The sequence below is a fragment of the Artemia franciscana genome, chromosome 2, assembly GCF_032884065.1.
Source record: "Artemia franciscana chromosome 2, ASM3288406v1, whole genome shotgun sequence".
Classification (NCBI taxonomy): domain Eukaryota; kingdom Metazoa; phylum Arthropoda; class Branchiopoda; order Anostraca; family Artemiidae; genus Artemia; species Artemia franciscana.
In genome coordinates, this window is record NC_088864.1 from 7,956,840 (window position 1) to 7,972,488 (window position 15,649).

General features: G+C 35.8%; 1 protein-coding gene and 1 long non-coding RNA gene across 3 annotated transcripts in view; both read right to left on the minus strand.

The window, feature by feature from the left end:
* Window positions 1–15,649, minus strand: part of LOC136037006 (ribosomal protein S6 kinase 2 beta-like) — an 884,370-nt gene that overhangs the window by 288,104 nt on the left and 580,617 nt on the right. The window lies entirely within an intron of this gene.
* Window positions 5,380–11,997, minus strand: LOC136034155 (uncharacterized). The gene is made up of 2 exons (XR_010619126.1): window positions 11,821–11,997; window positions 5,380–5,592 (listed from the first exon to the last, which is right to left on the minus strand). It is a non-coding gene; the product is annotated as an uncharacterized LOC136034155 (long non-coding RNA).

Genomic DNA, 15,649 nt, shown 5'->3' on the forward strand with positions numbered 1-15,649 from the left:
TCCACAGTTTCAAACAGTTCGTGGTAGCGAATTGTAGTGAGGAGCGACCCGGCTCAATAGTAACCAAAACTCTAAAAAATGGAATTTTGATACCAAGAGCTACATCAACAGAATCGTATTTTAATTCTGATTTTAAATATATAAGTTTCATCAAGTTTAGTCTTACCCATCAAAAGTTACGAGCCTGAGAAAATTTGCTTTATTTTAAAAAATAGGGGGAAACACCACCTAAAAGTCATAGAATCTTAACGAAAATCACATCATCAGATTCAGCGCATCAGAGAACCCTGTTGTAGAAGTTTCAAGCTCCTATCTACAAAAATGTGGAATTTTGTATTTCTTGTCAGAAGGCAGATCACGGACGCGTGTTTATTTGTTTGTTTTTTTTTTATGTTTTTTTTTTCCCCAGGGGTGATAGTATCGACCCAGTGGTCCTAGAATCTTGCAAGATGGCTCATTCTAACGGAAATGAAAAGTTCGAGTGCCCTTTTTAAGTGACCAAAAAAATTGGAGGGCACCTAGGCCCCCTCCCACGCAAATTATTTTCCCAAAGTCAACGGATCAAAATTCTGAGATAGCCATTTTATTCAGCGTAGTCGAAAAATCTTATAGCTATTTCTTTGAGGACGACTTACTCCCCCACAGTCACCTTGGAAGGGGCTACAAGTTACAAATTTTGAGCAGTGCTTACATATAGTAATGGTTATTGGGAAGGGTACAGACGTTTTCAGGGGGATTTTTGGTTGGGGGGAGGGGTTGACAAGAGAGGGATATGTTGGGGGAGCTTTCCATCGAGAAATTTGTCATGGGGGAAGAAAATTTCCATGAAGGGAGCGTAGGATTTTCTAGCATTATTAAAAAAAAAAATGAAAAAAAAAATATGAAAAAAAATTTCAACTGAAAGTAGGGAGCAGCACTAAAACTTAAAACGAACAGAAATTGTTACGCATATGAGGGGCTCGCCTCCTCCTCATACTTTGCTCTTTACGCTAAAGTATTTTTCGTAATTGCAACTATTTATTCTACGGCTTTTGTGATTCAGGGGTCATTCTTAATGAATTGGGACAAAATTTAAGCTTTAGTGCAAAGAGCGAGGTACTGACGAGGGGCTCAACCCCCTCATATATGTAACGAAAACATGAGAATACAAAAAAAAACATTGAACACACTGATTGAACGACTTACTGACCGTATTTCAAACAGTAATCTGTGCGAAGAATGCGATTCAACCCTGCTTTCTATTGATATTAAATGAAAAACTAGTTTTTTTAACTGAAAGTAAGGAGCGACATTAAAACTTAAAACGAACAGAAATTACTCCGTATATGAAATGGAATGTCCCCTCCGCAATCCCTCACTCTTTACGCTTAAGTTTTTAATTGTTTTGAAAAGTAGAATTGTGGCAAAGAGTCATCCCCAAAGACATAGTTATTATATTTATTATGGTATAAGAACGAGGTAGTGACGAGGGGGTGAACACCTCATATATGTAATAAAAACATGAGATTACAAAAGTTCGTTACGTAAGCTAATTTATAAGTTATGTTTATCTTTTACTAATAAAAACATTCGTAAAAAATTAAAAGTTCTAGTTGCCTTTCTAAGTAACCAAAAAAAAAAACTCAGGGCAACAGGGCTTCCTCCACCGTTCCATTTTTTTCTCAAAATCATTCGATCAAAAGTATGAGAAAGCCGTTTAGCAAAAAAAAAAAGAAAAGAAAAAAAAAATTGCAAATTTCGTGTTAATCATTCCTCTGCGGAGAGCCAAAATCAAAACATGCATTGATTCAAAAACGGTCAGAAATTAAATTTTAAAAAACAAGTTTTTTAGCTGAAAGTAAGGAGCAACATTAAAACTTAAAACGAACAGAAGTTACTTCGTATATGAAAGTGGCTGCTTCGTCATCAACGCCCCGCTCTTTACGCTAAACTTTTTTACCGTTTTAAAAAGCAGAGTTGAGAGAAAGAGTCAAACTTTAGCGTAAAGAGCGGGACGTTGATGAGGAAGCAGTCCCTTTCATATACGAAGTAATTTCTGTTCGCTTTAAGTTTTAATGTCGCTCCTTACTTTCAGCTAAAAAAAATTGTTTTTATTTATTTAATTGTAGATAGGAGCCTGAAACTTCTACAGTAGGGTTTTCTGATACGCTGAATCTGATGGTGTAATTTTCATTAAGGTACTGTGACTTTTAGGGGGTGTTTCCCCCTGTTTTCTAAAATAAGGAAAATTTTCTCATGCTTGTAACTTTTGATGGGTAAGACTGAACTTGATGAAACTTATATATTTGAAATTAGAATAAAAATGCGATTCTTTTGATGTAACTATTGGTATCAAAATTCCATTTTTTAGAGTTTCAGTTACTGTTGAACCGGGTCGCTCCTTACTACAGTTCGTTACCACGAACTGTTGGATTTTATCAATAGATAGGCTCTCATAAGAAATAAAAGACATCTGAGCCCTTAGTATAAGGATCCAGATGCTTTTCTTAGCATATGGGAGCGATTTGCGAAGAAAAAAAAATATTATTTGCGGATGTCTACCCTAAGGGAGACTCTCAAAACATTCCTTATTCCGATTGCCTTGAAACTTAGAACTCTGCTGTTAAACAATTATATTAATAAGAACGTCATTAAATCAAACAGTTCGTGGTAACGAACTGTAGTAAGGAGCGAAAGAAATAGAATTTTGATACTAATAGCTACATCAAAAGAATTGCATTTTAATTCTGATTTTAAACATATAAGTTTCATTAAGTTTAGTCTTATCCATCAAAAGTTACGAGCCTGAGAACATTTGCCTTATTTTAGAAGATAGGTGGAAACACCCCCTAAAAGTCATAGAATCTTAACGAAAATCAAATCATCAGTTTTAGCGTATCAGAGAACCCAATTGTAGGAGTTTCAAGCTCCTATCTACAAAAATGTGGAATTTTGTATTTTTTGCCAGAAGGCAGATCACGGATGCGTGTTTATTTGTTCGGGTTGTTTTTTGTTGTTTTTTCCAGGGGTGATCGTATTGACCCAGTGGTCCTATAATGTTGCGAGAGGGTTTTACTAACAGAAATGAAAAGTTCTAGTGCCCTTTTTATGTGACCAAAAAATTGGAGGGCACCTAGGCCCCCTCCCACGCTAATTATTTTCCCAAAGTCAACGGATCAAAATTCTGAGATAGCCATTTTATTCTGCGTAGTCGAAAAATCTTATAAATCTGTCTTTTAGGACGACTTACTCCCCCACAGTCACCTTGGGAGGGGCTACAAGCTACAAATTTTGAGCAGTGCTTATATATAGTAATGGTTATTGGGATGTGTACAGACGTTTTCTGGGGGATGTTTTGGTTGGGGGAGGGGTTGAGAAGAGGTTATATGTTGGGGGACAATCGAGAAATTTGTCAAGGGGGAAGAAAATTTCTATGGAGGGAGCGCAGTATTTTCTAGCATTATTTTAAAAAAAACAATGAAAAAATAAATATAAAAAAGTTTTTCAGCTGGAAGTAAGGAGCAGCATTAAAACTTAAAACGAACAGAAATTAGTACGTATATGAGGGGCTCACCTCCTCCTAATACCTCGCTCTTTACGCTAAAGTATTTTTAGTAATTTCGACTATTTATTCTACGGCTTTTGTTATTCAGGGGTCATTCTTAATGAATTGGGACAAAATTTAAGTTTTAGTGTAAAGAGCGAGGTACTAACGAGGGGGTGAACCATATCATATATGTAATAAAAACATGAGAATACAAAAGTTCGTTACGTAGGCTAATTTATAAGTTACGTATGACTTTTACTAATAAAAACACTCGTAAAAAATTAAAAGTTTTAGTTGCCTTTTTAAGTAACCGAAAAATCGGAGGGCAACTAGGCTTCCTCCCCCGCTCTTTTTTTCTCGAATCATTTGATCAAAACTATGGGAAAGCCATTTAGCCAAAAAAATAAATATGCAAATTTCGTTTTAATTATTCCTCTACGGAGAGCCAAAATCAAAACATGCATTGATTCAAAAATGTTCAGAAATTAAATTAAAAAAAATTAGCTTTTTTAACTGAAAGTAAGGAGCGACATTAAAACTTAAAACGAACAGAAATTACTTCGTATATGGAAGGGGCTTTTTCCTCATCTACGCCCCGCTCTTTACGCTAAAGTTTGACTCTTTCTCTTTACTCTACTTTTTAAAACAGTAAAACACTTTAGCGTAAAGAGCAGGGCGTTGAGGAGGAAGCAGCCCCTTTCATATGCGAAGTAATTTCTGTTTTACATTTTAATGTCGCTCCTTACTTTCAGTTAAACGACTTTTTTTATTATTTAATTGTTATACAAAGTTACTATACGCATTTTAAAAGTGTGCGTAAAAATTTAGATTGCACTAAAGTAGATTTTACGTGCTAGCTTATTTAGTAAATTTTTACTGAAAAGATATTGTGTTTTAAACGCAATTATGGTGTGTTTTAAGATATTTTTGTATATGGAAATATTTGAGGAATGATGGAAAAAGTTAATCAAAGGCTATTTTATCTAAAGGGAACTTTGATATAGAAACGAAGGAACAGTAGCGATTTTATGTCTCATAATCTGGGGAGTGAGGTGTGTCATAGGAGTTAACAAATGTTCATTTAATGAAACTTAGTCAGAAAAGCTTGGGGGCTGTTTCCACTGCCCCACTTAATCTCAAAATTTACTTCAGTGCCCTCAAAACTGGGGGCCTGATTCTCTCTAGAAAGTTTCGTAATTTCAGAATAAATTCTGAAATTATGAAAATTTTGTAAGATTCCACATATTATGTTGATTTACTATAACACCTTTAAAACATACCTTTAAACATAATTTACCTTTAAAACATTAATTACTTTGATAAGTCCAAGCAGGTGCAACATATCAGGTCCAAGCAGGTGCAACATATCAGTATTTACGAATCTGGAGGTCAAGTAGGGGCTTTTTATTTAGGGACTCCGCTTTGGTGCTCCTCTCCCAGTTTTTCAGGTTAAAGATCCCTACGTGATTTTATTACAAGGAGTAGCACGTCCACCATTTTACTGAAAATACATAGTTTTAGTTTAAAATGAGTTGTTTCCATAACATAACACCTTTGTCTTTTTGTGCTTCACAGATCTTAGTGCTGGCAGGGTGCCAGCACTCTGATGGTACCATGCTGCCAAACATCAGATCTTTGTGTTTGGTGCTGTGCTCTTTGATCTTTTCTATCATTCTGATTGAAAATAAATGTTACAATTTTGGTTTGAATCTCTGGAATCAGTTCGTTTTTGTTTTTTTACTGACCCCAAATCAGAATTTGTGATCAAATGAACTCTTCCCCACCCTTCAACGATCATCTGTTGTAAATTATAACGACGGGGAGTGCATGTAGAAGGTTCATAAAATGCAAAATTTAAAAATATATCAACATTTATATTATATCTCTGTAATATATAAAACTGATTATGGTTTCGTCATCACATCATTTTCAACAAGCTCCGCCTTGCTTTCCACAGTTGGTAGTGAAGTTACGTTGTTTACTCCACAATTGGTCTGTGTTGCAGCTGGGTCAAACAGCGCACCTTTTCTAGCTTTGAACACAGGGGTCGTTCCCTTCTTCCAAATCTAAAAGATGAAACGATAAAATATTTCTAAAAAAGAAACCACTTAAGCGTTAACCAGCCGTACAGTTTTTTTGTTTGTTTTTTTTTCTATTGCGTCTTAAAAGAGTAGACGCGCAAGTGATGGGCCGGCTTTTTCTCAGAAAATGACGGTATTCCGGGCCAATTATTTATAATTCCCAAAACATGGATGTTCACCAAAGATAATTTGTTTGGTCTAGCCAGCCTATTATATGAACTAATAGTTAACTCCACAAATACTGTAAATACTTATACTGTAGAAATAGCCTCACACTCAAAAAATCTCCCAGACTCATAAGTGAGCTTAAAAAAACCCTCAAAGTGACTGTTAAGCTAGAAAGATACCCTAGTTTGAAATTTGGGGTAAAATGTTCCGGCAGTGAACAATCACGGCTGTTGAAAAGTGCTACATCTGTTAGCACTTTATAAACTTTCAACAAGAACTGGATCATTTGAATACAGAATAAGTGAAGCGTCCACGGAGCACAGGTATGCTGACGGACTGCCGTTTTCATCAGTGTTATTAGGAGATTGTTAGAGCAGTGGTCATTCGCCGAAAAGAAAATGTAGAGTGTTTTTGGAATGGATCATAAGATTTGAAATGTTTCAGCCAATAAAAATAAAAACAATCATAATATCAAAACTAGATATGTATTATGTCGGAGCGTTTTCCTTATTAATTAATCGGTATTATATTTTGGACACAGTGTTTCTAAGTTTAACCCAGCTCACTTGTCTAACATACTATATAACCTGAAATTAACGTGTTATAGCGTGTCTAACCTTTGCTTATTGAACTTTTTTTCAATAAGCAATAGTGAAATAGGATGGATAGGAAGTATATTTCTTATATACATCTAGTATATTTTGTAAACATTATTATTACTATCTAATAAAAAGAATAGTATCTTTACTTGGACTTTTATTTATCGTCATGGAAAGGTAGTGTGGTTTTCGAAATTACCTACTAACACAGAAGTTGTGAGATCTTGAGTTCCTAAGACTCAACATCTAAGAAAGGTTTGTAATGAACTTACTTTAACTAGAAGAGGTTCTAGTAATACTTTAAGCAGGTTAAAAAACTAGTGTACACCTTAAAATTTTTAATATGTAGTACTGACCAGAAAATGATCATGGAGAGCATAGAATTTTTCCCAAAATACACAACATTGACCAGGAAGGGAGACATTCTCCCATACACTTATAATGTCCTCTCAATATTTGGGAAATTTCGAGACATGTATGTGGCTTTTTCGACTCCTTTTCCCGTAAAATTTTAAAATACTTCCAAGACCCCATAGATCCTCATAAATTACAACAAGAACGTATTGTTCATTATTTACTATTTTATATTAACTCGTTTATATTGACTGCATATTAACTTATCGTTTATATTAAAGTTTGTTTTCAACTAGAGTTTTTGTTTTGCAATGAACCCCCCAAAAAATAATAAAAACCAAGCAAGATCATCGAGGTGTCAGTTCAATAGAGATGTAACAACTTAGCTGACTGTTTTTGGGTAGATTAGGGAAGGATTGGGTCAGTTGTATTTATAGTCAGGATACTTGTTTGACTGACCATATATCAAATAACAATATCTTCAAAATATTGTACGATCTCACTATCTGATGCTATAATGAATGAAGGATTAAGATGGTTAGATTTTGGTTGAAGTTTTAAGACGTTTCAAAGATTTGACAAAATGGTTAGACATTTTACAGACAATAAATGGCTGAAAATCGTGCTTTTGGCCATCCATCTCGAGCCATATGAAAGCCATAGCCATATGAAACATGGAGCCATATGAAGCCACATCAAACAGTTCGTGGTAACGAACTGTAAGTAAGGAGCGAACCCGCTCTACATTAGCCGAAACTCTACAAAAACGGAATTTTTATACCAATAAATATATCAAAATAATTGGCTTATTATCCTGATTTCGTTATTATGCAGAATATCTGCACGATGAACAATATGACTTTCGCCCAAACCGCTCCTGTGTAGACCTGATTTTCACCTTACGAGTGCTCACAGAGGAGAGCTGCGAATGGCGTAAAAAGCTATATATGGTCTTCATAGATTTCAAAAAGGCCTTTGACTCTTTAGATCGCCAGTCACTTTGGAAGATTCTCCGTCATTACGGTATCCTTGACATCATAGTTAAGCTCATTATGGCGATGTACGAGGATACAACCAGCTGTGTGAGGACTTCAGAGGGGAAATCACAAAAATTTCCAGTCCTCCCCGGGGTGAAACAAGGCTGTGTCTTATCGCCACTACTGTTCACAATGGTCATCGACTATATATTGCGGAGCATCGAGTAAACTGGGCTACGCCCAAATGATCGCCTGCTCAGCGACCAAGATTTTTCTGGTGACATTGCAATACTTGAAACCTGCAAAACACGACTTCAGAAATTGCTCTTGAATATTCAACAAAAAGCAGGTGGATTCGGGCTCAATGTCAATGCTAGTAAAACCAACGGAAAGGTGACAAGCGACTCACCTATGAAAATCAAATACAGCGACAACGATGTAGAACAGGTAGTCAACTTCAAATACCTTGGCAGCACCATCGAAAATACAGGATCCACAGCCAAAGAAGCCATTGCCCGAATTGGTCAGGCTAACAGCACCTTCAACAGACTTTGTAAAGTACGAAGATCGAGTACTTTCTCTCTCCGGCTCAAACTCCACCTGTTCAACAGTAACGTACTTCTTGTCCTCCTCTACGCATCGGAGACCTGGTATCTCAACCAAGACCAAGAGAGGCGAATCCAGTCCTTAGAGAACGCTTGTCTCCGGAGGCTGCTTGGTATTGACTGGACCCAAAAACTCACAAATGCATATATTAGGAACATCACGGGCCAGCCATCCCTCACCAAAACCATACGAAGACCCAGATGGAGCTACCTAGGCCATGTACTACGCATGGACGACACCAGAATCCCCAAGAAAACAGTCTTTTGGCTACCCAAAGGCACCCGACGCAGAGAACGACCCAAACACACTCCGTCATACCTTCAACAGCGATCTGCGTCAACTTCATGCCTCCCTACAACCAGAGTGGGAATATCGCTGCCACCAGTCAAAGAAACGATTGAAGACCCTTCTTAGACGTCTTTAGTGCCTCTGGAGGCAGAAGAAGATCTAAGATAATGTAATGCTGATTTCAAATCTATTGGTTCCATTAGGCTTAGTTTTACCCATCAAAGGGTACAAGCCTAAGACAATTTGCCTGCTTTTTAAAGAAAGGAGGAAATACCCAATAAAAGTCATAGAAAAATGAATTCACACCAGAAGATTCAGCGTATCAGAGGACCCTACTGTAGAGGTTTCAGGCTCCTACCTTATAAAATGTGGGATTTTGTATTTTTTGCCGGAAGAAAGATCACGCATGTGTGTTTTTTTTTTTCAGGGGTAATCTCATCTCATCTAGGTAATATTCCTAGAACAACGGCAAAGGGACTATTCAAACAGAAATTAAAAGTTATAGTAACCTTACTAAGTGAGCTCTCCAATCAAACAGGTTGGAGAGCTACTAGCGCCCTCCCACGCCCCTTGTTTTCCCAAAATCATCCGATCAAAATTCTGAGATAGCCATTTTGTTCAGCATGGTTGATAGACCAAATAACTATGCCTTTGGAAATATCGTGACCCCCACAGTCCTGGGGAAAGGTCTTTACGTTACAAAAATTGCCCATTGTTTACGTATAGTATTCGTTATTGGAAAGTATGCAAACATTTTTCAGGGGGGGGGGGAATTTCTGCTAATGGGATTTTCCAGGGGGAAAATTTCGCATGGAGAGGGAAGTTTTAAGGGGGTGAAAATTTTCAGAATAAATTTTAGAGTGGGGGAATTTACCAGAATTTCTATAAGAAATTTTTCTTATGTCTTGCTTTTTATTTGCCGACTCAATTTTACGCGTGGAGATGTTAAGGGTAATTGTCAGGAGTAAATTTTCACCAGGATTGAACTTGTGAGGAGGAATTCGTCAGGAGGAGGGATTTTTTCCGTAGAGGTGTAGCCAGATTTCCTGGCATTTTTTATAAAACGATCAGAATTAAATAAAAAAACGAGTTTTTCAACTAAAAGTAAGGAGCAACATTAACACTTGAAACGCACAGAAATTATTAGGTATATGAGAGGAGTTTCCCCTTCTCAACACTTCACTCTTTACGTTGAAGTTTTAATTATGTCCCAATTCTTTAAGAATGATTTCTGAAACACTATGTTCGTTTAAATTGAACTATCAGAAGCTTTTTTTAAGTACTAAAAGACTCTAGCGTAAAGAGCGAGGCGTTAGGGAAGAGCAACTCCCATCATATATGTAATCATTTCTGTTCGTTTTAAGTTTTAATACTGCTCCTTACTTTCAGTTGAAAAAAAAAAAAAAAAAAATTTATTTGATGAAACTCTGAAGCCATAAGAAAGCCTGGACTTCTTTAAATGGGATAGGAAGAGGTGAAAGATGGGATTGAATCAAAACTTGAATTTTAAGAGAGATAATAAGGAACGAATCTTTGGATAGACCGAACTCTTGCGGCTGCATTGGCCTTAGACAGGCATGCCACTAAAACGAAATTGTTGGGTGTAGGGACAGTAGTATGTATTGTTAAAATGAGCTCTAATAAATTACAGACGTCCTTCGTTTAAAAAGTTCGCAAAGAATCACATCAAATGTTTGAAGGTAATCCTAGGAGTCCCATAACTAGGCCTTGTAGAATTGGTTCTTCTTATAGAACTTATGAGGATCCATTAATTTTTGTAGAATTTTACTCAGTAGTAGGATTGTTACATGCTTGATAAATATATTGCCGCAAAATAGTTTATTAATTATACTTCAAATTCATTTTTATGAGTCTTAGGACCAAATTGCAGAAACTCGAGAATTTATATGCATCCTACCCAGTGACATTTACTTACCCTACATTTGCAGAATTTCAAACGCAATTGCTTATCACAGTTAGTGATAAAGGGAAAGTTAATGAGAAATGGGAAAAGCAATTTGGGATTGTACTAAACCGTGATAAAACTATAGGAAATGATGCAAGAAAAACGAAAAATTTCAAATTTGTCGCCTCCATCATGTATAAGAAAAATATCATTTACAAGGGCAGGATTGGGACAGAAAAACTTAAAAAAGGGAGATCAATGTCATCAACACAACTGAGGTGCTTAAAGCTGCGAAGAAACTTTTCGGAAGAATGTCTTTGGATCAAATGGACACTTTAATTGACAGCAAAGCAGAGTCTGACAGAATTGTCAGTTCTATAGACAAAAATATGTAAACAACAACAAATTATTATTGATAGTGCTTACCTTGTCAACTTTCAAAAATTTTCTTCCTTACTTCAGCCTTCTTAAAAAAATGGCTTCAGATCCAGACATTGAGCTGGCATTAATATTTTTTCCAAACAAGGAAAGAGCTCCAGATTTTACTACTCTTCCAGCAGAGCTTGAAATTTTGTCTCAATTTTGCCAATGCTCTATTTGCGGAAGGGGAGTCGTAGGTGAAGGACATCACCGGCAACTTCGATTTAAGCAAGCTAATCGTCTTTGCGAATTGGCCCCGATAGCACCTGTTGCAGTTGCTGCCGCTGACAGAACATTTAGCAAGCTAAATTTTTTTAAGAATTCTCTGAGAACTGCTAATGCTGATTCTTGCCTGAATTTCCTCGCATTATTGGCAAGTGAGAAAGATCTCACCGACGCCATTGACTTAGACAAGATTGTCCAGCGATAGTCCACTTTGAAGAAGAGGCAAATACAGATTTAATTGTTCTTGGTTACGCATTTGCGCAAGTGTTATAACATTTTGTTTTTTTGTTTGTCTCCGTCGATAAGCTTATAAGAAAAAGGATGATTTACGTTTAACAAATTTTCACGAGTCGTGTAATGTGATCTAACAGTTGTTTAAATGAGGGGAGCTACGCCCCCCAATTTCTTCATTTGCCCAGGTTTTTTTTAGATATCTATGATAAGAGTTGCAGGTTTAGTTCAATTCTGTTAGATTATTCATTATAAAAAGGGCAAATCATCGATGCTGTTACATTTCAAGTTCAGTCTGTCTTTCAATCATGTATTGTATACGGATAATTTTTGCTTTAGTTTCTGTAGCTATATTATATGATTTTAAGCAACTATATATTTTATACTATTCTCAAATATATTTTTTCAAAAAAAAAAAAAAAAAAAAACAAACACTAACCTCTTTCATAGAGCCAACGTGTCTATTGATTATGACGTAATAGATAGCATAACCTGGGATCATGATCATAGAAGACAAACTGATTAGCCAGGCAATAGCTTCTGCCCAAGGAGGGTATGTGTAAAATCCACCATACTTAACTGGCTCATATGTTGCGCAGTAAAAGATAAATATGACCTGAAATAAATGTTTTGTCCTTGTTTTAAAAAATAACAATTCTGAATGGAAATGACTTTATGTATTAATTGTTATGAAAAATATTTTTCAAAGTTTCAGTTTCTATTGGCCAGAATTTCTTTTTTAATTGTGAGTTTTTTAAATAACACGTTTTCAAATCAAGTTGTGGCTTAATTGACCTTGTAAACGTTTTTTTTTTTTAATCCCTATCGTTGGTGGTTTAATAGTTGATACAATAGGCCCTACAAAATGTATACTTCATTAATTTTTGGTAAACCGATAGTATTTGGCAAACCGATCTTTTTCAAAAGAAATTGTATAACAGTGGTTTGGTATTTCCATCAAACAGTTCGTGGTTTAATGGAACAAGAACTGTGAGTTAGGTGCGACCCGGCCCACCAGTAACCAAAAATCTAGAAAATGAAATTTCAATAGCAATTAATACACCAAAAGAATTTACTTTATGTGTTGATTTCAAATATATAGGTTAATTAAGTATAATGTTATCCATCAAAAGCTAAAAACCTGCAAAAATGTGTCTGATTTAGAAAAAAGAGGGGAAAGACCCCCCAAGAGTCAAGCGATTTCAATAAAAATGACACCATTAGATTTACCATAGCATAGAACCCTGCTGTAGATGTTTCAAGCTTATATCTAGAAAATGTAGAATTTTGCTTTTTTCCAGAAGAAGATTATAGATGTGTGTTTATTGGTTGTTTTTTCCAGGGGTGATAGTATCGAATCAATAGTCCTAGAAAATGGAGAGGGAGTTCATTCGAGCGGAAATTGAAAGTTTTGGTACCCTTTTTCAGTGAAAGCTTATGAAACAATAAGATTGTTCCACGGAAAGTGGCATTTTCTCGCATTTTGTAGAGCCACAGTATGCCTTTGCGCAAAGAGAACAAATTTAAAATTGAATGAAAATCCTGAGCCTAGCTATTCGATTAAGAGTATCTTCAATCTACATAGTGAGCTTCCGAGCAGCAGAAGAAGTAATGGCGCACGGTGGCGCATTCGTTCCTGAAAAATCACGTAGTCCATACAAGATGAATGGTTCATATGGACTTTTGTCTGAATACTTGATTTAATTACATAAAAAAAAAAACAATTTTTTTTAATTGCAAGTATGGAGTGACATTAAAACTAAAAACAAACAGAAATTATCCCGTATACGAAAAGGGTTTTCCGCTCCTTAACCCTTCGCTCTTTACGCTAAAGTTTGACTCTTTGTCACAACTCTACTCGTTAAAACATTACAAAACTGTAAACTTTCATATACAAAATAATTTCTGTTCGTTTTAAGTTTTAATGTCGCTCCTTACTTGCAGTAAAAAAAACTAGTTTTTTTATTTAGTTTCTGAACGTTTTTGAATAAATGCATGTTTTGATTTTGGATCAGGGCACATAAATAAATAAAACGAAATTTGCATATTATTTTTTTTTGCTACATGGCTTTCTCATATTTTTGATGAGACGATTTTGAAAAAAAAAGGGGGGGGTGAGGGAGAGGCCAGTTGCGATCCGATTTTTTGTTACTTATCAATGCAACTAGATTTTTTATTTTTTTACGAGCGTTTTTGTTAGTAATAAACATACGTACCTTGCGACTCAACCTACGTAACTAACTTCTATATTTGTGTATTTTTATTACGTATATGAGGGGCTTCGCGCCCTCGTCAATACCTCCCTCTTTACGCTAAAGCTTAAACTTTGTCCCAAATCTTTGAGAATGACCCCTGAATCAGAAAGGCCGTAGAATAAATAATTGAAATTACTAAACATACTTTAGCGTAAAGAGCAAGGTAATGTGGAGGAGATAAACCCCCTTATTTACGTAATGTTTCATATTCGTTTCAAGTTTTAATGCTGCTCATTACTTCCAGTTGAAAAAAAAATATTTATTTTCTCATTGTAATTTTTTTTAATGATGCTTGAAGGTCCTGCGCCCCCTTCATAGAAATTATCTTCCTCATGATAGATTTCCTCCATGGAAAGATCCTGCCACTTAACCCCCTCCCCCCGACCCACCACCTCCCCAACGCGAAACAGTTTCCCTGAAAACGTCTGTACACTTCATAATAACCATTACTATAAGTAAACAATGGTGAAAGTTTGTAACTTGCAACCCTTCCCCGGGAACTGTGGGGGATTGAATCGTCCCCAAGGACATAGTTATTACGTTTTCGACGAAGTTGAACACGATGGCTATCTCAAAATTTTGATCCAATTAATTTGAGAAAAATGTGCATGGGAGGGGGCCTAGATGCCCTCCATTTTTTTGGTCACTTAAAAAGGGCATTAGAACTTTTAATTTTTGTTAAAATGAGCCCTCTTGTGGTATTTTATGGCTACTGGGTCGATACGACCAACCCAATAAAAAAAAAAATAAACACTCATCTGTCTTCTGGCAAAAAATTTAAAATTCCACATTTTTGTAGATAGGAGCATGAAACGTCTACAGTAGGGTTCTCTGATACACTGAATCTGATGGTGTGATTTTGTTAAGATTCTTTGACTTTTAGGGGTTGTTTCCCCCTATTTTCTAAAATAAGGCAAATTTTCTCAGGCTCGTAACTTTTGATGGGCAAGATTGAAGTTGATGAAACTTATATATTTAAAGTCAGCGTTAAAATGCAATTTTTTTATGTAACTTTTGGTATCAAATCCATTTTTTAGAGTTTCGGATACTATTGAGCCGGGTCGCTCCTTACGATAGTTCGTTACCACGAACTGTTGGACTAAGTGGATTCACTTGATTTATTTTCAAATTACCTATTGTGGTGTATAATGGCACATCGGCTATTATGAAGCATGGTTGGTGGGTTATTGTATGGATGAGGGAACAGACACCTAAAAGAGCACATTTCAATGCCCAAACTGTCTAACTCTCTATAATCCATTAGATAAGTTTTAAAAAAGCTATGAGAGGAGGGGTAGGAATTAATCTCTCAAAACCGTTAACTTAGACTAAGCCTAAATTAGGTTGTTGTGGGGTGATTTCCCCACTTGATTCCCGAGGATGTTTTTGGTCTATGCCTTTTTCATTGGCCCTAGGAGGAGGGGGGTAACATTGCCCATTCCATTGCCACAATTTTTGTTTCGGTAGTATAAAGTATTGCATGTACCTGCACACCGACAGTGAGTGCTATCAAGAGTTTTTTTGTTTTTTTTTAGTGACTTGATTGGTAATGTTTTCCCTTTTCTTATTTATTTACAATGTTTCAATGTACTTAAGCGTATGTTTACACCGTGACTGTAGATCTTATGTTAGCAGTGTATAGAGAAATCTATTACAGAAGTCGTGTAGCTTCAGCCACGTAGAAGATCAAAATTGACGCAGAATTTCCATCCATACGAACAATAATGCCCCTTCCCATTCACCTGAAATTCTGTATTAAAATACTATTAAGGAATTATTCAACATAACTACTGTCGATTGAAAATTTTGACTAAATATTCAAATTTTGTCAAAATTTTAACGACAATCCAACATTTTAATTTTTAAGCAAAAAAACTAAAAAAGTAAGACGCTGCTAAATCAATTTACAATTATTGATATATACTATTTATCAGCAAAAAATTAGGGAGGTTTATGGAGCCGGTACCCCACATTATATACTGGTTAAGCCAGGACATCATTTTAAAACTGAAA